Genomic DNA, 25,411 nt, shown 5'->3' with positions numbered 1-25,411 from the left:
AACCTGACACAAATGAAGTTCATGGTAGGAAAAGAAAAGGCGACCTGTGTAAATGCTGTATCCTCTCAGCATCCATCTGATTTCCCACTCACCACCAATGTGTGCCCAGTGCCTCTTTCCCTTTCACGGACTTTTATATTCACTCTAGCTATCAAAGTCGCCAGGCCCAAAAGCATGTGAAATTGTTTGATTCCCAACCTGCAGCCTGGAGTCCACCTGCTACGGCAAAGGTAATTCTCATTACTCTGCAAAAGTGTTTCTTCATCTGGAAAATGTTGCTGATTACGCCTACAACTGTCGTGGGGATGAGATGACAGAAACGACCCTCTCTTTGAACCCCCACGTTGTATAAATGAGAAACTGAAAACCATTGATATTCTACCCAAAAGCTAACATGGAAGGACTGATATTCGAACCACTGCCATCCGACCTCAAATGTAGCATCCTTTCCATAGACTGCTGACGGACCACAATTGAGTAACAAAGTCCTAGAATCAGGATTTAAACTTGGCTACTAAATGAACAATAACAACACTATGTATTCCTGATATCAATCAAGACAAAATTAGCTAGGTACAAACTATGCATATTAAGAGGATGTTGAAGCTTTCTAGAACCTTCCGACTTGTTTGAGAAGAACTTGTGGCTGCAGATACTTTTCTTCTTACCCAAAGACTATTTCTCTTTTACCTCCCTCTCCTCCTCCTCCTCTTCCAGTTCCCCTAGCCCCGCCCTTTTGGCAGGTTTCATCTCCAGGGAACTGGGTGGTTCCCTCTCTCCTTTCGACCCACCCCCGGCTACTCTTCCTCTGGCTGCTGCTAAAATCCGGAAGAGTGGAGTTGCCTCCCTGAAACTCCTCCGTGACTCCGGCAAGCCAGACTGGGCATGCTCGGGAGCCGGGCAGGTTTTTTTGGCTGCCAGTGGGTAGGCAGCTCTTGCTCTCCCGCAGCCTGCAGCATGCAGCTCGCGCATCCCTGAGGAGGCGGCAGCGGCGCACCGAAGAGGCGATCTGGGCACCGATCTGGGCACCGGCCCCTCGCAGTAAGCACCGCCCTGGGGCTCGGGCGCGCAGGCGAGGGAAGCAGCCGGGGATGGAGGCGCTCAGCCCGGTCTCGCCGGGCTGGTGATGGCGCGTGGCACACGCTGGCTACCTGAGTGGCAGCGTTCAGGTTAGCGAGGGCGCCCGCCGAGGGGAGGAAAAAGAGGGGTGGGGAGCGAGAGCCGGCGGTGGCGGCTAGCGCCCGGGGCGCGGGGACCCGGACACGCCGGGGCGGCGGGCTGACAGGATAGCCAGCGGACCAGAGTGGGGGGCTGCGCCCGGCGTTTTGCGCCAGCTAACTTTGGGCAGGCCAGCTGACGGGGAGGCTGCGCGCTAGGGCGAACGCCGGGCATGGTGACGAGCGAGGGAGCTCCTGAGGGGCGCAGAATGCCGCAGAAGTCAATGAGGGGATGGCGGGGGAGAGCGCAGCAGCCGGCAGCCCGCCTGGGACCAGGCATCTAGCGGCGGCGGGACGCCGGCGTTGGGATGCCGGGGCTCCCAGACAGCCGGACCTGCAGTTAGATGGAACGTGATTAACCTTCAGAGAGAAGGGGAGGCTGTTCACCTCTGCGGGAGGATCTGCCAGGACACCGCTCTTCAGTGGTCAGAAGAGGGCGGTGGGAATCCGGTTTCTTGAGACTCGTGGGGCGCGTTGGTGGCCTCCAGTGCCTCAGTTTCCAATTCCCGAACCGAGGTGTAAAATGCGTGGATGAGATTGATGCTTCCTTGGGAAGCTCCGGGGGCCGCTGAGGCGTGAGTGTGTGGCAGGCGTCGGGGGTGGGGGTGGGGGGAGAGAGAGAGGAATACGTCTCTTGCTCCGCGGTGCCGCAGAAGCACTCGGAGCCGAGCTGTCAGTAAGAAGTGCGGCGTGACATTACGGAGGGGGGACTCAAGTTTCCACTAGAAGATGAAGCCTGGGCAAGTTGGCATCGGTTCTGTTTCCTAGGGTAAAATGTGGAAACGCGCCTCTTCTGCTTTTAAAATAGACTTTTCTCTGATTTAAAACCGAACACAACGTTTAGTGGCTGAACCTATTTTTTTAAGCTCCTACTCAGCACCACCCCCCAAAAAACTATTCAGTTTACACTTTTTGAAAACAAGCCAGCCAAAAAAAAAAAAAAAAAAAAGTTAAAAGATTTCTCAGTGCCATTATCTGCCCACACTGCAGAATTTAAGCTACTATTAGTGCTAAGTTGTCAATGTATTTAAAGGTGCCTGGAGTGAAGTTATAGTTGTTGTGACAAATTATACTTTGGATTTTCTTAGGTTTAAATTCAGAATTTGGAAATCTAGCTCACTATAATGTTTAATACGTAATTAAGTGACAAGAGCCAGCTTGATAGTGTGGAAATAAAAGTGGTCCTGGAGTCCAAAGCCGGATTTCCCCCTCTTACTTTAATCATGGGATCTGAGTGTCCCTTAACCTGTCCTTAGTCTGTGCTCCTTCGTTTCCCCATTTTCAACACGGAGAGCATAATAGCCCTTGTTTCACTGATCTCTCTGATAAGGAAATACTGTCAGCTTTAAAACCATTAATAAATAAATGTGGTCTTTTTTTAATCTAGGGCTAGGAACTGGATCTGTGATGTCATTAGCTTTGAAAATTCTACAGAGCTAGAAGTACTTTCTATTTAACTATAGTATTTTATTGAACTGAAGCCCAAAGGGCTAAAATGACTGGCCTGGGGTCTCACTGCTGGCTTCTCCGAGGTGGGATTCCAGCTTCCTAGACACAGGACAAGCTCTCTATTCATTACGCCAATCTGCAGTTCATATTATTTTATTATATTACTAGTGACATTTTCCGGCTTTGTCTATGAAACTACCACGGCATTGTTAAGCAAAGTGGTTTAAACTGACAAGCAGATCCTTTATCTTAAACAAAGAGTACTATAGTCTATAATCATCTTACCTTCTCAAATGGTACAAATGCAGTAATTGACTCATTGGAACGTTTCTCTTCTAGTGGCCCCATTGATTTTACCCCAAATCAGAATAAATACTTAGAGTCCAAAAGAAAGTACTTAGGGTCATTTAAAACCATTGGAATTATAGACTAAGATTTCAGATAAGCAAGATAATAGAACCTTTTGCCCCAGTAGGAGCTAATTAGATGATATTTCTGTAATTTTATAATTCCTAAAATCTAGGGTCCTAAAGTCTCAATAGTACCTTTCATAATTTTTTCACGTTTGCTATATACAGAGGGTTTATACCTCCAGATGCATTTGCCAGTTTGTATGAGAATTTCAAGGTTTTTGATTTCTCCATCCTTCATAAACCATTGCTTTTGAGTAGGCTTTACAACTGTTTCACATTTCTGTGGGTCTGAGCATCTCTTTTGCTAACAGGGATAAGATATATATATTTATACATAAATACACATACACACACATCTATACATATACATACATATAGGTTGTTATTTGTCCTTCCTTTCAATGACATCAGGGAAGTAATGCCATGATATCTAAGTGAATTAGACTTAATGTGATAGGGGGCTGTGCTAGGTCACTTGCCTCACTTTCCCCTCTAGAGCCAAGATCCAGTAGCATGATATAGATCAGGACAACTGGCAGTAGCCCTGGTATTGTGTGTGTGTGTGTGTGTGTGTGTGTGTGTGTGTGTGTGTGTGTGTGTGTGTGTGTGTGTGTATCTATCCACTCCTGGTGTTTGTACATACATATATATGTATGTATGTATCTACTCATGCTTTTTTATCCTACTGTTTGGCAAATACCATAACCAAGAAAAATAAAAAAACACTAGGAACCCAAAGTACTAGTAACTTTGTTTCAGGTGTCTTTGGATTTTTTTGAGGAACAATGTGGTAACTACAAAAAGCTTAACATAGTACAGAGTTAAGCTAAATTTTCTGAAACTGAGAAATAGCTTCTATTTCATTAACTTATTAACACAAAGGCCTAACTATTCCTTCCAGAGCAGAATTTTATTAAAAAAGAAAAAAGATTTTTCTAGGAACCTCATTCTAATAGTATTCAGAGAAGTGGCTTTTGCCTTGGTTGCTCAAGATCCAACTCCCAAATTAGCATATTTGATGTTTTTTTAAAGGCATGCAATTTTTGAAATTCAAAGATTATGCAAATAGAACCAACTCCTTTCCCTCCAGATTAGAAGATTCATTGAATGGGACTGTTTGGTGCATGACAATAGTTTTCCAAAGGAAGTAAATAATCTCTCAAACTGAGGAGAATCCAAAGGAAAATTCAAAATAATTCCATTTTAAGAATTTTGATAATAGCTCCTTAAAGTTGCCAGAAAATTATTTCTTACCCAGATGGTTATTAGTTTTTACTAGTTTAATAGGCTCTGGAATTAAAAATTAGAGAAATTGAGCTAATTGTGAAGTTTAAATTTTTTTTTCATAGTTTAAAACTGTCAAAGGTGGCTAATAAACCACACTAATCCTCAAGGACATGCCAAAAAGTTTGTCCATTGAGGTTGTGTTGCCCTGGCAACTGCCACAACCAGCTGGATTAAATGGAGATCTCCTCTTTAGACCTTGCCTTTAGAGATATAATTTCCTTCATAATCTTCAGAAACATCACCTTCAATCAACCATTTAGAGTTCAAGAAATCACTTCCCTCGGAAAGAAGAATCTTAGGCTACAAAGTATATTAAGATTGGCAAGTATATACCATATTTTTAGAGGTCAACTTTTAAATGTAGGACCCTTTTAGAGACGTGTTCTTCATTTTGGTTTCTTTCTTTTTTGTTCCCAGAACTCAGACCTTTTTCCACTTGGGGGTGTGGGGAGGCATTTGCAAAAAGTCTGATAGTTCTTAATTCTCTCTTGCTTATTTATATTAATAGCCAATTTATATCAAACCAAGCTATAACTATAATTTTTATTGTTATCCTCAAACCCTGAGGAAGAAAAAATGTTTTTGTCTGAATTCTTCAGGTACTTTCCAGGTCTACCTCTATTCTCAGAAATTAAAATTAATTTATTGATCAAGTAAGTCTCCCAGGGATTTAATTCCTCCTCTGTAATGGAGCATGCTGGGCTAGAGGATCTTTGAGATCTTTCAACTCTTAATCTATGATCCAAATGGATTATCCACTTAATTCCTCTTTTTAAAATCTTATTTCCTCAGCTTCTTGTTCCCCACATTTCCCTAAAGAGAGTGCCCTTTTCCCTACTCCCACCTCAATCCTTCTAGGTCCAGTATAGATTATTCTTTCCTTCATGAAATTTTCTTTGTTCAGCCCAACTGGAAAGGATACCTTTGAACTCCACATTACTTATTGCCAGCATCTTTCATAAATCATTTCGCATAAACTTGTTTGTACCTGTCTTAGTATCACAGTATTTTTGCACATAGTAAGTAAGTACTTGGATAAACATTTGTTTAATGAATGAATGAACAAGCCGGTGAATAGGATACTCATGTCTTGAATATATTTTTTTCACCTGTTATCCTGGGACAAAATATCTGTTCCCCTATGTTCAGTTTCCTGGCAGTAGGTTTATAACTTTAATGGTCAAAAGTAGCTACTTCTACAAAAGCTATTTTATAAGGATTTAAATCACACCATGCACATCATGAATGATTCAGTTTACCTGCTTATATAGGTGTGTATATGTTACTGAAACTGCTTTCTCAAAAAATTAATCAGTAACATTCTTTTTTTTTTAATTTCTGAGTAGTATTTTATTTTTCAATTCCATATAAAGATAGTTTTCAACATTCATTGTTGCAAGATTTTGAGTTCCAAATTTGTTCTCCCTTCCTTTCTTCCTCCTTTCCCAAGACAGCAAGCTGATATAGGTTGTGCATGAATAATAATTTTAAGTCTATTTCTATATTAGCCATGTTGTGAAAGAAAAATCGGGACAAAAGAGAAAAACCACCAAAAAAGGAAAAAAAAGGTGAAAATAGTATTCTTTGATCTACATTCAGTCTCCACAGTTCTCTTTCTGGATGTAGATGGCATTTTCCATCCCAAATCTGTTGGAATTGTTTTGGATCATAATAGTGCTAAAAAGAGCTAAGTCTATCATGGTTGATCTTCATATAATCTTGCTTTTACTTTGTATGTTGTTCTCCTGGTTCTGTCAGTAACATTCTTAATCACCAAATTCATTGGCTTTCTCATAGAATTATATATTTAGAGCTAGAAGGGCCCTTCATTCTATAGATGAGGAAACTGATGCCTGAGGAGATTAAGGGACTTGTCCTACTCAAGTGAGTTTTGAACTTAAATCCTCCTTATTTCATGCCCAAGTTTATCACTCTTCCACACTCCTTCACTCTTCACAAGATTCTGTTTCTCCTCTATTTAAGCCTGTTGGTTCTTTCCTTTTGGAAACTATGTCTTATTTTTTTAGGACAATTACTTTTCTAACAGTTCTTTTTCTGGCTACTCATTAATCTGTTTCCCCCACCTCTTCCCTTAAACAAAATCATTTCATTAAAGTCTGTTCTTATCCTTAATTTCTCAGTGAAGTTAGTGTGACATAATAGAAACAATCGTGAATTTGAGGTCAAAGAACCTGAATTTGAATTCAGGCTCTTATGTGGCCTTAGTCCACATCTAACTCTCTCTTTGGATTTCAGATTCTTAATCTGTGAAATATGAAGATTGGGACAGATGATCTTGAGGTTGCTTTCAGTTATAACTACTGTAAATATATTCTCCTTTCATGACCTTTATTTAGCCATATAAGAGACTCTTAAATTCATCTTAAGTTTTTGCCTACCTCTTCCCCAAATTCCATATCTACATTTCTACCTGCTTCTTTAATATATTCCATCAGTATTTCAAACTTGTTCAGAACAAAATTGATCCCTTACCTTCCTCCTATTAAAAAATAAACAAAAAATTTAACACAAACTTTAAAAATCCTCTTCCTCCTGATTTTCCTGTTTTTGTATCTGTTAATGACACCTCTATTTTCCTAGGTTTAAAATTTCAACATTCATTTTAACTCTTTTCCATTTTTTGTGGGTTATCTCCCCCTCCCCTTGTGCCACACACATTTCCAATTTCTACTTCCTAAAAATTCCACCTTATCAGTGTCTTTCCTATCCATCTTATCCTCTCTATCGTCACTACTATCTCCTTAGCACAGATTCTCATTACTTCTTGCCAGGTCACTTACAGAAGTTTCTTAGTCCATCTCTTGGAGTCTTTTTTCCCTTTCACATGAATAACCAATTATTCTTCCCAAAGTATAGCTCTGACTATAGATACCACTTAAAAACCTTCAGTGATTTCCTCTCACCAATAGAATAAAATTAATATTTAGTAGGTGTGGTGACATTCAGGACCTTACCTTTGCAATCTCACCTCTTACCTGATGAATTCATGGATCCTCTGCCCCAGCTAAACTGGATTTACTTGTTCCTCACACTTCTTACCCTTCTCTATCTTCTTATCTTTGCTCTTTGTACTCAAGGTTTAAAATTACTTCTCCTCTGGCCAATATGTCTTCTTATTGTTATATTCTCCTTGAAGCCTTAATCATTCAAATGGGAATTTTTTTCTTTCTCTCCTAAAATTTCTTAGAATTTTGTTTACACCTTTCTAATTTCACTTTCCCATTATGTTTTATATGTAGATGTGTAACTCTAGTTTCTCCTCATATCCCACCTCTCCTCATCTCAACACATATACATTTTGAGTAGTACTGAATATTTGTCAAATCAATCAATAAGCATTTTTAAAGTATCTGCAATGTATCAAGCACCGGGAATACAAATATAAAATAGTTCCTCTTCTTTCTACTCTATACTCTCTATTTGGAGAATAGCACATATTCACAGATAAATAAATACAGGATGTGTGTGTGTGTGTGTGTGTGTGTGTGTGTGTGTGTGTGTGTAATGATTTTAGAGAGGGTAAAGTGAACACTCACAATTGATGAAATCAAGAAAGTCTATGTTGCAGTAGGCAACTTTTTGCTTAAGTAGAGTCCAGAATGGAGGTGGAAAGGAAGAGGGAGAATATTCCTACCATGGAGAGAGAATTCTAAACTATTTAGAGAGGGTATCAAGAAGCTCAGTTTGCCAGAACATAGAATGTGTGAGTAGTGATGTAAAATTCACTTGAAGATTTGATTTTTGTTGCTAAGCAGAGGAATTTATCCTATAGATAGTAGGGAGCCACTGAAACTGCTTGACAAGATGAATGACCTGGTCAGACATGTGTTTTGGGAATATCAATTTGGCAGCTGTACGGAGAAGGAAGACAGAGAGATCCCATGAGTGATCCAGAGAGTCTGAAGTAGAATGGTTACAATGTAAGCAGAGAGAAGAGAGCAATTGGGAGAGATGCTATGGAGATAGATTTGACAAGGTTTGGCAAATGATTGAATATAGGGCATGTAGAGGGAAGTGTTAAGGGTGACTCCTACCTTAAAAATCTGGGTAAATGGAAGAATGTTTGCCTTCCAATGGGAATAGCAAAGTTATAGAGGTAGGGAGGAGGTTAGGGGTAAAGAGAATGAGTTCTGTTCTGTTATGGTTAAAGTTTGAGATGTCAAGGGACATCTGGGGGAAATACAGTCCCATTATTTTCCAAACCTTTTCAAATGTAGGTCTGAGTTCCTATTCTTCCATTGACCCATTATATGACTGAGCAAACAAATCACCTCACCATTCTGGGGCTCAGCTTCCTCATCTATAAAGTCTTAGAATAGATCAGGAATTCTTAACATTTTCTATGTCACAAATCCTTTAGCACACTAAAAGTCATGAACCCCTTCTCAGAATATTTCAGATTCATAAAGTAAAATGCATAGAATTACAAGTTAACCAATTATGTTGAAATACAAATACCAAAATATCTTTTAAAACAAGTTTAAAAGGACAACGAGGTTGCCCTGTGGCTACAGCACTAGTCTTGGAATCAGGAGGACCTGAGTTCAAATCAGACCCCAGACACTTAATAGGTGTGTGATTCAGGGCAAGTCACTTAACTCCATTGCTGCAAAAACAAACAAACAAACAAAAAAATTAAAGTTCACCAAATTCAGGTTAAGAACCCCTGGCAATGAACCCTGAGGTTCCTCCTAGCTATAAGCTATATATAGCTGTTATCTAAGTCCACATGTTAGGGAGTGCAAACAGCACTATAGCAGGTGTTGAAGCTTATGAGGTGTCATGGAGGCAAACTTTTAAATGGAGGGCTATAGTCAGAGCAGGCATTTTTCATAAGTCTTTCATCAGTCTCCTGGCTCCTCTCTTTGATGTGTTGACCCATTTAATTACCCTGACTAAAATATTCTTACCAGGTCTCTTCTCCCTTTCCTTCCCTGCTAGTTACCCAAGGAACTCTGGGAGGGTCCTACTCATGAACAGCTCTCAGGCGCTGCTGCTTCTTTGTTTCTTGTGATTCTTGTAATTTTTGTGTTCCACATTAGGGCTCCCTGTGTTGTGGAATACAGGAGCCAGTGGCAGCTGGAGGTCTTACTCAGACTTGTGGAGTGGATCTCTTCATGTGAAAGGATGATGACGATACAAGGAGACTGAGGCAGTTGCATTCTTTGATCTCTCTGAATGAGAGGCAGTTGCATTGTCTGACCTTTCTCCTCTTCCCTCTTGCCTCCAATTTATTTCATTCCCAATCCACAAGGAACATTTGCAGCAGACTGCTTTTTTAACTCCTTCAAGTGTTATGATTCACAGCTGTGGAGGTTCTCAGAGAATCGACCTGCCCCTTCACTTAGGCATGGTCCTTAACACTTAAGAATCCTAGGATCTTACAGGGATTGAAGAGATCATCTACTCTAAAGCCTTTCATATTATCTCCTCCCAGAAACTATTTCTAAACCCTCCTGCTCATACAGTATAGATGAATCTCACAATTTTTCTTCTTTCATAGCACTGATCATGTCTTCCCTTTAATACTTTCTTCATACTATACTGGCATACTATACTGACACATAACACATTGTTATGTGTCCTCAAATTGGAAACTCCTTAAGCACAGAGAATTGGTATTATATTTCTGCATTTTCAAGGCACATAGCAAAAAAGTAATATTCTTGTTAAATAGGCTTAGAATATACCTTTTCAAGTATAATTGAATTGATATTGAAGCAAGTTCCAGCATCACACAGATAAGTATTTTATTAACCATTTGCTGCTAAGAAAGTAAAAATAGGTTAGTTCTGTTAATTCCTAACATGAGATCAAAAAGCTTGCTTTCCTAGGCATGAACAAACAAAAACAAATATATACAAAGTAAGTCGGAGATGTTAAGGAAGAGATAGCTAGAAATACTAACAACTGAGGTAAAGTTCTCTAACATGCCTTTACAAATACAGAGAATACTCCAGGCTTAGTCGATAAACCTTACCAAGTCAAGGAACCAGAAGATAGAATGTCATGTTTGAAGAATTAAAAGTAGGCCCATCTGCCTGGAGTAATGGAGGCTTAGTACAGATAGGTTGATGACGACAGATGATAAAGGTTTTCAAAATCAAGCAAGAATTTGGATATTATCCTCTAGACAACAGGGAGAGACCAGAATTTCTTGAGCCATGGAAGTTTTATGATCAGATTCATGATTTAGGAAAATCTGCTTTGGCAGCTATGTGAAGGATAGATTGGAAAAGGAGGCAAAGAGATCAATAAGGAGGCTGTTAAAAAAAAAAAAAGCTTCATAAAAATCAGTGAGGGGCCCAAATTTGGTATGAATATACATTTCTGAAAGATGCTTTAAAGGTAAAATTATTGACCCATATCATATAATTGAATCTGCAGGATGATGGATATTTGGGAATTAAATATGATCCCTAAGTTATGAATCTGATAAACTGGGAAGATTATACTGCCCTTTTACATAAATAAATTACACCAGTCCTGGAGTCAGGAGGACTTGAGTTCAAATTCAGACTCATATTTACTATTTGTGTGACCTTGGCAAGTCACAACTCCAATTATCTCCAAAAAAATAGAAATTTAAAAGATTCTTTGAAAAAAAAATTAAGAAGGGTGGGTTTAGAGGAGAAAGACATGCATGTGTTCCATGTTTTAAGTTCGAGAAGTACTTGAGACAATCCAAGTTGAGATGTTCAGGAGGCAGTTATTGATGTGGAGCTGAAACTCAGGGGAAAGAGGTACTGGATTTCTTAGCTTTTAAATGTGCTAAGTGCTTAGGGAAAACACAAAGTTTAGACAAGACACAGTTCCTGCATTCAAGGTACTAACTGGCTAGTAAGGGAATAATCAGTCTATAAATATTTTTTAATCACTTACTGTGGTTATTCCAGATACTGTGTCAAAAGCTAGGGATACAAAAAGAGACAAAAAAGCAGTTCCTAACATCAAGGAGTACATAATCTAGTGGGAGAGCAAGGAAGTTAGCAAATTGTTTAAACAAACAATATACAGAATAGATAAGAAATTATTTTAAAGGAAAGGGCAATAGAATTAAGAGGGATTGGGAAAGTTTTCCTATATAAGGAGAATTTTTGTTGGGATTTGAAGAGAGCCAGGGAAGCCTAGAGATGGAGATGATAAGGAAGACCATTCCAGGGATGAGGAACAGTCAGAGAAAGTTCTAGGAATATATCATTCAAGGAATAAAAAGAAAGTTTGTGTCATTGGTTCAAAGACAAAGATCTAAGAAGGCTGGAAAAGTAGAGGAGCCTTAGCTTATGAAGGCCTTTGAATTCTAAATTGAGGATTTTGTATGTGATCCTAGAAACAATAGGGAGCCACTGAAGTTTATTGAGTAGAACTGATATAGTTGGATCCTAGGTTGAACGCTGAAGAACTAGAAGCATGGTGCTATCCTTGGCAGAGTTGAAAAGATCAGAGAAGGGCAGAATTTAGGAGAAAAGGTCATGAATTCAGTTTTGGATATGTTGAGTTTGAGATATTTAGTGGAAATTCAGTTTGAGGTGTCTGAAAAATAATTGAAGGTTCAAGACTGGAGATCACTAGAGATTGGGAAAAGACAAAAAGATGTGATTGTCATCAGCATAGAGATTAATTAAATTTATGGGAACTGATGAAATCACCAAATGAAATTGTAAAAGCCCAGGTTAGAATCCAGAGGGGACACCTGTACAGAAAAGAAGACTGAGAAGGAAAGGTCTGATAGATAGAAAGAGAACCAGGAGAATGCGATATGCTAAAAATGTAGAGAGAAGAATATCAAGGAGGAGAGAATGATTAACATCAGTAGTTTTAATACAAACCATAACATTTCATGATGACTCTAATGGATCTAAGATCTCATTGATGATCTCCTTCCAGTGATACAGAAGTTCAACAGATTTTAGGAAGAGAAAAAATCCCAGTCACAGGCAAAGAGAACTTCAAGTGAAAAGACCATCCTTTTTGGAGTTAGAAAACATGAGTTCAAATCCCATCTCAGACACATTATCATGTTATCATGAGCAATTCTCTTCCCTTCTCTGGGCCTCAGTTTCTTCATCTATAAAATGAAGGTATTGGACTAGACGCCTCTGAAGTCCCATTAGCTCTAGATCTGGGCTCCTTTGATTAGCCTGAGCAAAGGCACTGAATTGTATTTATGTTCAAGGAGATCTGTGGTATTTGGTTGGACCATAAAGTGTATAAAGGGAAAAAATCTAGAAATGTAAGGTGGTAAATGTAAAGGGTCTTGATTACCAGGCAGTAGAATTTAAACTTTGTTCAGAACAGAATAGGAAGCTGTTGACTTTCTAAGTTTTATGATTGCTAGGTACCCAAAGGACAATGGAAGAATGACCTAAGCTTAAGAATCATTGACACTTGCTCTTGAGGAGTGTTGTAAAATGCATCATTGGAAACATGAACTGAAAAGGTTATTAGCTGGTTATGTATTTCTAGGAAGGGAAAAGAGATATATGGGCTAGATTTTGCATTGGTCTCTATGAAATGTTAAACCAGAAAAAGATCTCCTGATTACTGGTTAGGTTTTATAGAGAATTTATGGAAAGACTTGGAACAAGGATAGCTAAGACGAAGAAACAGGTTGCAGTTTTCATAAACATCAATATCATGAATCCATTTGAAGAAGTCTTATAAAAATGCATTATTAGAATCCTAAAAAAAGTAAACAACAATTAGAGATGGATGATAATCCATGCTCTTTCCCACTCTAGAAAACAAAAGCAGTCAATTATTTTCCAAGTTTTCCATTAATCACCTTGGTCTCTACCTTCTAATAAAGTATAATAATTAAGTTAATTTTTTAATATATTATTTTTTGGGAAAAAATTTAGCTTTGGTTTGTCTTAAATTAGCCATCTAGATTAACTGGAAGATATGGGGAAAAGTCATCAATTCTTTTGTCATAAAGTGACAATCATCTAAATATTTAATGAAATGATTGTGTAAATGTAACCAACTTATCAACAAAGGCATAATCATTTGACATCTTAGTAGAAATGGAAAGGATGTGGGTTCCAAAACTAATGTGGATTATTTGTGCCTGACCTATAGTAGAACCTGGTGAGTTTATAGTGGTCTGATCAGTCAGACACAGTGTACCTTAACCCCAACAGAGTGATGTCATTTTTGTTTTCATCCCCCAAAAAAGGAAAATAGTCAAGCAACCAAAGAGTTAATATGACTATATTTTGAATTTTAGTACTTCTGTTCTGCCTTTTTGAAAAATACGTTTGGAAAAGACTAAATATTTTTTTTATTTTCCTATGACAAAAAGTCCAAAAAAGTTTTCACTTAAGTCTCAGAGAAATGCTCATGGTACAATATTTATTTCTGGTAATGGCCTTGTAAAGGAGGAAGTAAAGAAAAAAAAATGTTTATCTACTCTCTCATGATATTAGGCATATTTTAACAAATATGAAAGATTTCTCAGATGAAAGATGAAGTACTTCCTATTCTGTGTGCCTGAATGACCTTAAACTCCCACAGTACAATTCTTATAATAGTTTGGATTTGTTTTGGGTGGGGGTTTTTTGGGAGGGAGGTGGGCTGAATTTTTGTAAATCATAGGAGAATGTAAGTTGAAAGCAAACAAAAGAATTAAGCAATTGCTTTTTGTTAAGATCAATGCTAAGAACAAAGCAGTTCTTGAAGTTGAATTAGATTCTGAGTGAAGTAATCATTATAGAAATCTTCATTGCCAGGCAACCAGTCTTCTGGAGAGACATTTTTCTTACTGTTGAGTGTTAACCTAAGCATCAGCCCAGGAATTAGTATCATAGATTGTTAACACTAGAAGACTTAAAGGATAATTTAATATTCATCTCCTTCATTTTACAGGAGAAGCTGAGACCCATAGTTGTAGAAACTTTCCCAATGTCACCTACTTTCTAAAGATGTTAAGCATTTAGTAACATCTGGCTAAATTTCTTTCTTAAGGATCATGTCTTACACCCAAATCACCCTGGCTTTCATCGATTGGCCAACAACAGTTCCTAGACCAAGACCCATTGGTCTTTGTTTGAACCCCGATTGATTAAGGATAAAAATAAATAACATTTGGGCCAGAAACCCTGAGGATCTTCCTCTCCCAGATTGATTTTTTAATTTGTTTGTTTCTTGTGTCTAGAGGGCATTCTTTACTTTAATTCTTACCAGCCTTAATAAACCAATTGGCCTTGCTTCAGTCAAACTGAGACTTGTTAAAGACCTTACCTTCAAAAGGCCCAGGTTTCCCACTACATGCAGGGCCATCTCCAGTTGTCCTGATCTGTATCTTGCCACTGGACCCACCAGGCTCTATAGGAGTATGTGAAGCTGATCACTTTATACAGCCCATTCTCACTTAAATCCAACTCACTTGGCATTGCCGTCCTGATATCATGATCCTCTTTGAGAATGAAGAACAAACAACATCATTTTATTACAGGGTCTTACATATATTTGACATGATCATGGGGAAACAACGAAGTGGGACACAATTCTCTATATAGTCCCAATTAGGGCTAATTTCAAGGGAGCCATTTCTGTGAATTTATCAAATATTTCTGGAATATGGGTGGAAGTTACAGGACATGCTAGAAAACTGTTTCTATCCTCCACACATCTCTCTTAGATAACTCAAAATTTACTTTGGTAACTATGTAGTCAAGTTAAGTTCAACAAGCTTTTATTAAACACTAAGTACTAGGTAGACTAGGGCTTACTATGTGTTAAGCATAAGTCATACAAAGAAAGTTTAAACAGTCCCTGCCTTCAAGGAGCTCACAATCTGACAGGGGAGACAGATGTGCAACTATTCTACTTCTCCCATTCAATTCCAAATCTAGTTCTAGTCCACGAACATTTCTGTCCAAGTTATATGGATTTATGGACAAACTCTATAGACTGTCTAGCCCAACAGTTTATCACAAAATGCTAACAGGCTTTATGGATTCATATCTCAAAATGCCATAGGTTATTCTCTATAAATCGGATGTTTTTTAAGAGGAATATCATGGCATATTTCCTAAGAGGAATACATGGATATAATGCTAATGATCGGAAGACCTATGTTCAAATCTCAATCCCTGACACTTACTAAATTAGAGACCATGGGCAAATTGTTGAACCTCTTTGATCCTCAGGCAATTCTCTTAAGTTATGAAGTAGATAATAAAGATAGCTATGTGATCCAAAAGTTCTTGTGTTGGTGAAATTGAATGTTGGTATATAAATGTAAATAGGCTAGCCTTTAATAACTAGGATATCAAGAGCTGCTTTTATTTATTCAGTTTTTAAGGTTTTAAAAGTATCTTATTGCTTCCACCTAGCACAATGCAGAAGGCAATGTAGAATTTGAAAACAGATTTTATTGATATCTTTTAATATCACTTAGATATCCATTCACTAGTATTTTTATCCCCAATTCTAGTTATTTTCCATAATGATTTTTAATAAAAAAAAATATTCAGCAAGACCAATCACTATTAAAAAAAAGTTATATGCAATGTTCAGATCCTGTGATTTCCCTCCTCCCCAGTACACACACACACACACACACACACACACACACACACACACACAGTCTTCAAGAAATAAGATGATGTATCTTTTTATATTTCTTCTTTGGAGCCAGGCTTCTTATTCTTGATAATTTTTCAATAATTATCTCATCATTTATCTCTTTTGTGATGTTTGTATTTCCATTTATATTGTTATATTCCTCTTGTATGTTGTTTCCTTGGCTCTGCTGTCTCCACTTTGCATCAGTTCGTGAAAGTCTTTTAATGTTTCTCTGTTAAACTATTGCCTACATATTCCTCAAGTATACTCTTGTGTATATTGTGACACATTATCCTATCATCCTTCTTTCTTCTCCTTCCAACAATTTAATATTCAGAGCAGCTAGCCCTCTATTAAAATGCAATAATACAGGGGTCAGGATTCATTGGATTTTTGCACTTCAAGAAAGTATGAGAGAAGCAAAGAGTTTCAGGGGCTCTTTTGCTTTGGAATAATAGCCATCGAGGCTTGCAATGTGTCAAAGGCAAGTCTAAAGGGATTAAGGAAAGAACATGCCCTCCTCAACCCAAACAGTATAAGAAATCCTTTAGTCTGACCCACACAATAAAGGCATTCTCATTACATATAGTTGTCCAGTCTCTACTTGATAACCTCTAAGAAAAGAGAAGCTCTCCCCCTTCTACACTTGGACAATTCTAATTGTTAGGATATTTTCCCTGACATCAAGCCTTAGGTATCATTTTTGTCCTAGCAGAGGGATTCAGTGGTTCATAAATGAGGGGATAGTAGGAACAGAAGAAGGATTTCTTTAGGAGTTTTTCCAGAACATACTGTGGACAGAAGGAAAGGATCAGGAAAGAAAGAGAGACTGAATCTGGAAAGTCATTGTGGAAACAAGATCCTGAAAATGAGAAGGGATGAGGAGTTAGATGATAGATAGATGGATGCATACATAGCTAGATAAAGACATGTATAGACAGACAGGTAATATGTTTATTAAAAACTTGATATGGTAGAGACAGGGCTATGCACTAGCATTAGGAGTAAAAGCAAGGAACAGTCCCTGCCTTCAGGGAGCTTACATTCTAAGGAGGGAAGATAAAACAGCTATACAGAAAGGTGGAGGATGATAGATTCACAAGGGGCAGCAAGACTGGAACATCCAGGAGGTGCTATGGAGGCCTGGAACCAGGCAAGGTAAGGACAAGCTGGCCTTTCAAAGCCCTGGATGGGTCCTGGAATAGTCTTAATTTCCAGTGAGCGGGGAGTAAAAATCAGTTATACAAGTAGAGAGTATCTATCCTTGGTAGCAGAGAAGAATGCTTCTTGCTCAAAAGATGGAAATGAAGAAGAAAAGTACCAGGATGCAGAGAGAGTTTGAGCATGATAGAAGGCCCACTGAGGGAACTCACTTGCAATGATTTCCATTTTTTTTTTAATAGGAAAGAGATACTATGTTAAGAATGAGGAAGGCAGGGATTGAATTAGAATTTTGAAGAGAATAGAAAGAGATTACAGAAATTGGACTTTATAAGGCATTCAGTAGAGACTTATGTAATCTTTCTGAACTGCAGCAACTCTTACAAGGCAGAGTTGCATAAGGGAAAGAATGCTTGACATGAGTGAAAGCACTAGAGGTTCAAAATCCCAGTTCTGCCATTCCCTCTAGCTATGTGTCCTTGGGGACTTTATCTCTGAAGGTCTCAGTTTCTTGACTAAAATTTTGGGGTTTGATTACAATGTTGAGTACAATGCTTCAAAGCTCTAAATTTGTGACCTAAGAGTCTATAAGAGAATAATATAAAGATTCCTAGGCATCAGTGAAGTTATCACCAGAATTAAGTGTGACCTCTAACAAGTTAGAAAATCTCTTTGCCTTCCTAATCCATAAAACAAAGGCTTGAATTAAATGATCTCTAAGTTATCTTTAAGGGAGACCAACTATCTATGTATCAAGGAATCTTCCTAGAAATAGAAGGCCATGTTGAACAATACCCTCATTTTACAAATAAGAAATATGAGGTAAATTTTACCTGTCCAAATTTATACATGTAGTAAATGAGTCAGAGTTTGAATTCAACTCCTGTAACTCCCAAGTTTTGCTCTCTTTCTATTGTATGTATTAGATGCATATTTGGACAGGTGTGGGATTAGATTCTGCTGCATATGGTTTAATTCTAGATCCCAACGAGAAAAAGCTTTAAAGGCCTTGCTTGTGCTTCATTAAGTGCTTCATAAACAAACCTACACCTCTCCCCTGCGATTCTGGCGCTGTTCCAGTTACCTTTTCTCTGATAGCCATCTCTTCTGGCCAATAGAAAGTATCACATTGAAACAACAAGAAATTCAGAGAGATGCCCTACTAGTTTTTCAGAGATCAAATGGTAATGATTTTATCTAAATGCCAAACTTCAATAAAAATGCACTTTTCCCTCCAGCAAAGACAGAGAAAGAAGGAGGATGGAAGGGAAGGAATATAATGTTATTTTCTTTAATGAATTATAGCAACAATAACTCATCTAAACAAGTCTCTTCTAATTCTCAAGGTTATCTGGCCCATATATTCAGTAACAAATCAACAGTTGTGAAACCTTCATTTAAGGTGATTGCCAATTAAAATCATCTTTTCAGTCTGTCCCTGATAGATGCGGAAAAAGATGCTTAATCTCTTATAGATTGTTTTCATGAAATTAACACTGAAATTTAAGGAATGGACCAGGCAGAACAAGATAAATTGTCCCCAATAAAAATAAATTTCAGTCTTTTAAGGTGGAGATGTTTAGGACCCTAAATTTGACAGATTCTTGTTTCAGAGGCAGCTAGGTAGAACAGTAGATCGGAGTAGACTTGGAGTCAGCATGACTTCATCTTAGGTCCTTGCTAGCTATGTGACTCTGGACAAGTCATTTAACCTCATTTTCAGTTTACTCACATAGAAAATGGGAATAAAGATAATAGCATGCTTCTACCTCATAAGTTTATTATGAGGATTAAATGAAATATGTAAAATGCTTTACAAACCTGAAAATAAATGCTAGTCATTAATATTATATTTGAGAAACAAAACATGTTATTTTAAGAAAATGTATTTTTCCTCCTGACATAACCATTGTTGGTGGTGGCCCTTGTCCCTCTATTTCATCAATCTGCTGCTCATGGTTATAAAGAGAATGAAAAGAACAAAGTCAATGACTACCAGTAGCTCCTGTGGGTTAATGTGAGCCTAGAAATCACAGTTTGTACCTCGTTAGCAATGAGTAAATGGGCTGAATTGTTGCATATGTGAATTATTAACCAAAATGGGCACCTTAACCTCCATTAATACTCTATTCCAATGGTTCATTGAGACATGGAGGTGCCTCAGGACTCTCAAAAAGTTATACCACTAAAGGACAAACTCGGTAGGCCCTACCAAAAAAATGTGTTGATAAAGGCTGGGCAACAGGTTGTATATCTAAAAGAGAAGTCTGTCTGATGGTCAGATGATTAAAAAAAAAAATTCAGTCATGGTAACTCACAGAGACCATCTAAAAGGATATGATCTCTCAGTGAAAAGAAAACCATGGTTCCTTGAAGTATTGAAATCAGTAATATATGAGAGAGCATAGCAAAGTGGAAAGAACACTGACTTTGATTAGACACTTTGAGTTTAAATCCTATCTTACCCAAAGCATTTCTTGTCTCCCTGGGTTTTAGTTTCCTCCCTTCTGAAAGTATTGCCCATCTTAGATGGGCTCTAAAGTGCTTCCAGCGCTAAATCTATAATCTTATGGTTTTAACTCTTTTGGAGGGATAGAGATTACTTTAACCTACTGCTCTACCATGAGTAGAAACCATTAAAATATTACGTTAATCCTTTCAAATAGCACCCCAAATTGCTTTTATCTCTACAGGCATTGAAAAATCTACATACACAGATGTCTTCAGAATCTTAAAAAAGAAAAAAAAAAAGATGTATGGAAAAGACCATGTGTTTCATACCAGTGATTTGCCCTTGAATGCTAGGATAGCTACTTATCTAATTTGGAAAAAAAAAAAGTTGGATGACTTGTTTTTGGAGGCTAGAGTCAGGTCTGTGGGAACATGCTTGCATTGCAAATTACCCTGACAAGTGGATTTGGGTTTCCATTGTCCTTGCTCGAAACTAACCATGAGTATTTAAAATCGAATACACATACGTGGGAAAAGGAGCCGGAGGGAAAAGAATTTAAGGAATATTTGTTTTATTTGCTTTTGCAAAAAGTGATAGAGACTAAAATGTTAGATACTTGGGTCAATCTTTGATCTCATGGTTTGGGGGATTTTTGCCACTTGTGTAGTTAACAATGTAGTTAACAAAAGTCAAATAATTCATATCTTACCCTATGCAGTTCTTATTCATGCTTAAACCCAGTGAAGGTGGGAAGGGGTGGGAGGGGGAAACTGACCTATTTTTAAAACTATTTGCTATTTTTTCTATCATTACTGATCAGCTAACAGATCACTAGTCATTTATTAAGCATTTAAACATCTGCCAGATGCAAGTAAGTGCTTAAGACAAAATAATACAAAGAGGGATATAAAATCAAAATAATAATTGCTAGAAAACAAGTAGGTTTTTAAGTTTATACATTATTTTTCATGTTATCCCATTTGATTTTAACACCACTTTATAGATAAGGATACTGAAGCTGAAAAATTAAATGCCTGGCCTACAGCCATATCTAGTAAGTATTTAGATAAAATTTGAAATCAGGTCTTCTTGAACCTGAAGTCCGGTGCCTTATCCATTCTGTCCCTGGGCTGCCCAAAAAATTAAACAATCCCTACTCAGATGGAATTTGGAGTCAAAGTAAAATGAGAAGTTAAGTATGAGCTGGTCTTGAGTCAGGAAGAAATGGATTCAGAACTGCCCTCTGACCCTCATTTACCTTGTGACTATGAACAAATGCACTAATCTCTCTCTGAGCCTTGCACAACTAAAATTTATCAACCAATTTGGTTGGAAAACCAATAAGGAAAGTCAGTTGACTGCTAAGTGAAGGATGTTCTGGAGAGGCAGAGTGACTGACCAGCAGGCCAATTGTATCAGTCCAGGAGAGAAGTAACTAGGACCAGTAGGAAACTGATGAAGGTAGTAGAGGGGAGGGGAGAGAAGGGAACATATACAAATGTTAGGAAGGTAAAATCAACATGCATTGGCAACAGACTGGTAAGGGACTAGAGGGTGAGGGGAAGGAGTCCGTTCAATTTGAGATGTACAACACTCAGTTGGAAATGTGAATCTGAAAATCAGGATGGAGATTAGGGCTGATTAAAAAGATCAAATGACCATCATAAAGATGGTCATTGAATTCCAGGGAGGAGATGAGATCACTGAGCAAAAAGAAGGCCCAGCACAAAGTCTTGGGGGACACTCATGTTTCTTGGGCATGATATGGATGAGGATTTATACTTAATCATAGGAATGTCACTGGAAGATCAAATGCATATTCTTTCTAGTCATGGCCATGCAAAGATATCAGTGGTACAAAGGTACCAGTGATCATTTGAGTAATCATTCTGGATATGAAGAGTAGGATAAGACAGAACATACAATTTTCGATAATTTCCAGAATCATTTAGCATTGTGGATGGGGGAAAATCAAGATATGTATATTTATACAATTCCTCCTCCCCACTAATTCCTCTGCCTCTCCCCAGCTGCAGAGATCTTTTAGGTCAGAAAGAAGTCATATTTACTCATAGGTACAGGAATATGAGGTTCATTAAACCCTATATCTTAATGGAATTTTTATTTAAAAATTTTTTTTTACCATTGAAATGAGCAAGGGCGGTGTAATAGAAGGAAGATCAGCTGCTTGCTTAATCTTTTCATTCCAGTATTTGTAGAAATAAGCTAACCTCAAGAAGTTTTCCCAGAGGCTATGGGTAGTCACATGAAGCTTAACAATTTACTCATTGTACTTTCTGCTAAACCCTGGTTTTGGCAGGGTTTGGCATCCGTGTTCTTTGTTCTTATGCTTTATTGAGCTTTATTTCAAGCAACTGGATCATTTGTACTCGTGGTATATTTTTTTAGGTCTTGAAATGTTATCCATAGTGACATGATACAATTCTCCGAACTGGCCATGTGGCTGTCTCTAAGGTAATAGATTGTGAACTGACATACTTTTATTTCACTTGTTAATATTTTCTTATGTCTGAATTTACTCCGGGGAAGTGGTGCTTCCTGAAGGGTGAAAAGTCAACTTTCTATTAATCCTGAAATGTTTTCCTTTTGTGGGGAAGCTACAATTTACTGGTTAGTGCTAAGAGTCCAGAGGACTGAAAATGTTTCTGCAAAGAAGTGTGACTCATTGAAGAGAGAAGGGGATTTGTCTTAACTATTTTAGATTTGGACATAAGTCCTTTGTGTGTTGCCTTTTTTTGTAGGGTGAAATCAAGACTTTTCTATATATAACCATTGGATTGTGTCTTTGAATGCTTGCATGGAAACTGGGAACTTTTTCACTTTTTCTCTAGAGACCTAAACTCAAGCTATATTCTTTGGAATATGAGAGAGAGAGAGAGAGAGAGAGAGAGAGAGAAAGAGAGAGAGAGAGAGAGAGAGTGTGTGTGTGTGTGTGTGTGTGTGTGTGTGTGTGTGTGTGTGTGTGTACGTCTATAAAAACAAACCTATTTTCTTGTAAAACCAGGGCTTGAGAGGTTCAGGCAAGAGAATTCATCCTATGGTCTGAAACTCCAAGTCCCAATTCTTTGATCTTTGCTTGTTCACTTTGGTCTAACTCAGGCTAAAACAATTTTTACTAATTAGTAGTTTCAGTATAGGTGCAGTTCCTTAAATTTAAGTACAATCATTGAAATTCATTAAATTAAAAACCTTAGAAATCACCTTATCTCTTGGAATAATTTTAGCAGGGAATACAATGGGAAAAATGATAACTTTTTTTTTTTAAGTTCAGTTATCTCCTTTGGCAATTTCTGAAGTCTGGGACTGGGCTATTTTTAAAAACTTGATATTCCTAGAACCTAGCTCTATAATACTTTGCCCACATTAAGCATTTAGTAAATTTTTGATAATTGAATTGCACTTAATGACTGTCAAGCTATTTTGGTGTTTGAATAGAATACTTCCTTAATTATTTCATCATCATCATAATAGCTAGAATTTATTTAGCTTTGTGGTTCCCAAAGCACTTTTAAAATACTTCTTACAACCATCCTGGAAGGTAGATTCTGTTATTACCCCCATTGTACAGAAGAAGAAACATGCTAGGGGGGCAGTAAGAAATATATCCAGGACCCTGACAGAGCTGGTGAATATCGAGGGCCAGATTTTAACTCAGATATATCCTAATTCCAATCTAGTGCTCTATCCACCTACCCCTTCTGTTTCAAGTGTAAGTTTATTTTTTGTAGATGGAGTATAAGTTCCTTGAGGGTCTCTCATGTTCTTCTTTATCATCAGAGCACCCCTCATGTTATTAGGCACAAAGTCATCCAGACTGTCACTGATTTAGTAAATGACCTTAAAGGCAAGTAACATACATAGTTTCTTTCTCTGCCAAATGTATTCTGCAGTTGATGCCATAAAAACAGCAGGACTTCCCAGTTGACTGGATATGAGAAAGGTTAAGAGAGTGTGAAAAATTGATGATTCCAAAGTTGTGAACCTGGCTGGCTGACAGCATTGGGGTCCCCTCAATAGAAATAAGAAACCTGGAAGAAGAGAAAGGATTGGAAGAAAAATATAAATTCTCATTTAGGCTATATCTATAGGACATCCAGTTTCAAATGTACATTATGCAGTTGGAGATATCATTCTGATCCAGGCCCTCATTTCCTCATCACCTCATTGGTTGGTCTCTGTGTCTCAAATCTCTCTTTATCCCAATCCATCATTCACTCAGCAATCAAATTTATCTTCACAAGTTTGATCCCACTACCCCTCCATTCAGCAAACTCCAGGTGTTCCCCATTATTTCCAGGACCAAATCATTTGTTTTAAAATCCTTCATAAACTTCATAAAGTCCCAGCTTTCCATCTTATACCGAAGTCTGATTTCCTTGCTGTTCCTCACACCCAACACTGTTTCAGAACTGAACATGTTCACGACTGCTCTACGTACTTCTCTCCTTCATCTCTAGCTTTTCTACAAGTCTCAGCTAAAGTTCTATCTTCTAAAAGAAGGGACAGAAACAAATGCAGATTTTTTTTTCTACTGTTTGGCCGTGAAAGAGAAGATATAGTGTGATAGCTTAAGTGGATACAAGTAGAATGAAATAAAAGTTTATTACAGATGTGTAATGGCATGTATATAGACATTAAAGAAAGAGCCAATATAGAGAAAGATTGAAGATAGAAGGAATGAGAAATACTTGATCACAAGTTTAAGTTGATGGAAGAAAAGGGAGGGAATAGGAATGGAGGCCTGAATAAGGGGATTGATGGTCAGGCTTGATGAGGAGAGTAGCTACCTCTTTATCAGAGATTAAAGATGGAAAGAATTGGGAATCCTGAGATCACAGAATTAGGGAGAAGTTTCTTAGCAAAGTGTATGCATAGGTCCTCTGCTGATAAGGGAGGAATGGTATGTGAGACTTGAAGAGGAAGAAGAGATTTGGAAAAACCACTGTATGACAGAGAGTAAATTAGGGAAGAATAAAATAATTGCCTCAATAGGACCCAGTTAAGTCCATTATGGGCCAAATTTTTAGTAGCCTTTAGCATTTAGAAGCATTTAAATAAGAACACAGAAAGCAGATGATAAGGATAATCCAAGTTTAAGATCTGGCAAGGCACAAATAGATAAGGCAGAAGGTTTGGAAAATTGATAATATATTAATTGGTAATTAATAATAAGTGAGCACTCAAATGTCAAAATTGGGAAGTAAGGAAAATAAAGCCAAAGCAAAATGACTAGGAGAGCAGTGAGAGTCATAGACTAGAATTAAAGCACATTGGTTAAAATCTTGTCTCTCTTACTCCTTATGAATCTGGGTAAATATCACTCAACTTCTCTGAGTCTCATTTCCTTTTCTGTAAAATCAAAGTATTTACTAGATGGTTTCTAAGGTTCCTTCAAGCTCTAAAAACATGGTCCTATGTTTCTCTCTTCCCATGGGCATCACTAGAGAAATTTCAGAGTTCTTGATGTAAATAGGACAAGGATGGATGATGGTGAGATCAAAGGTATGACCATCCATAAGAGTATCTGAATTAGCATGAACGTATAAATCATGGAGGGTTAGGAAGTCGGTGAACTAAGGTGTCAAGATCCTGAAGAGGGAAATGACAGGTGTCCTAAATTCCTCAAGTACAAAGGGATAGACAGAAACTTCCAGCCAATTTCTGAACTCTGGTAAAGGAAAGAGAATGATCTGGGATATTGGAGTACACATTGATAATTACTGCTGAGGTCTGGTTGATATGACATGCAGATGAGGGAAAGTTGCTGAATTGACGAAGAACAAGTTCTGGAAGTGGAAGTGCCTACCTTCCTCCTTTGT

General features: G+C 37.8%; 1 protein-coding gene across 3 annotated transcripts in view; it reads left to right on the top strand.

Annotated features, from left to right (window-relative positions):
- The first annotated feature begins 820 nt into the window (after positions 1-820).
- Positions 821-25,411, top strand: part of MFAP3L (microfibril associated protein 3 like) — a 60,712-nt gene continuing 36,121 nt past the window's right edge. The window contains exon 1 of one of the 3 annotated variants that reach the window (XM_074274003.1): positions 821-1,041. The gene's annotated coding sequence lies outside the window, so the exon portion shown is untranslated. Of the gene's footprint in view, positions 1,170-21,932; positions 22,047-25,411 lie in introns of those variants that run through there. The other 2 variants (XM_074274002.1, XM_074274004.1) reach the window with 2 other exon arrangements.

This window comes from Sminthopsis crassicaudata, chromosome 6 (assembly GCF_048593235.1).
Source record: "Sminthopsis crassicaudata isolate SCR6 chromosome 6, ASM4859323v1, whole genome shotgun sequence".
NCBI lineage: Eukaryota > Metazoa > Chordata > Mammalia > Dasyuromorphia > Dasyuridae > Sminthopsis > Sminthopsis crassicaudata.
The sequence above is the reverse complement of the archived record's forward strand: the minus strand, read 5'-3'. Positions and strand labels throughout refer to the sequence as shown.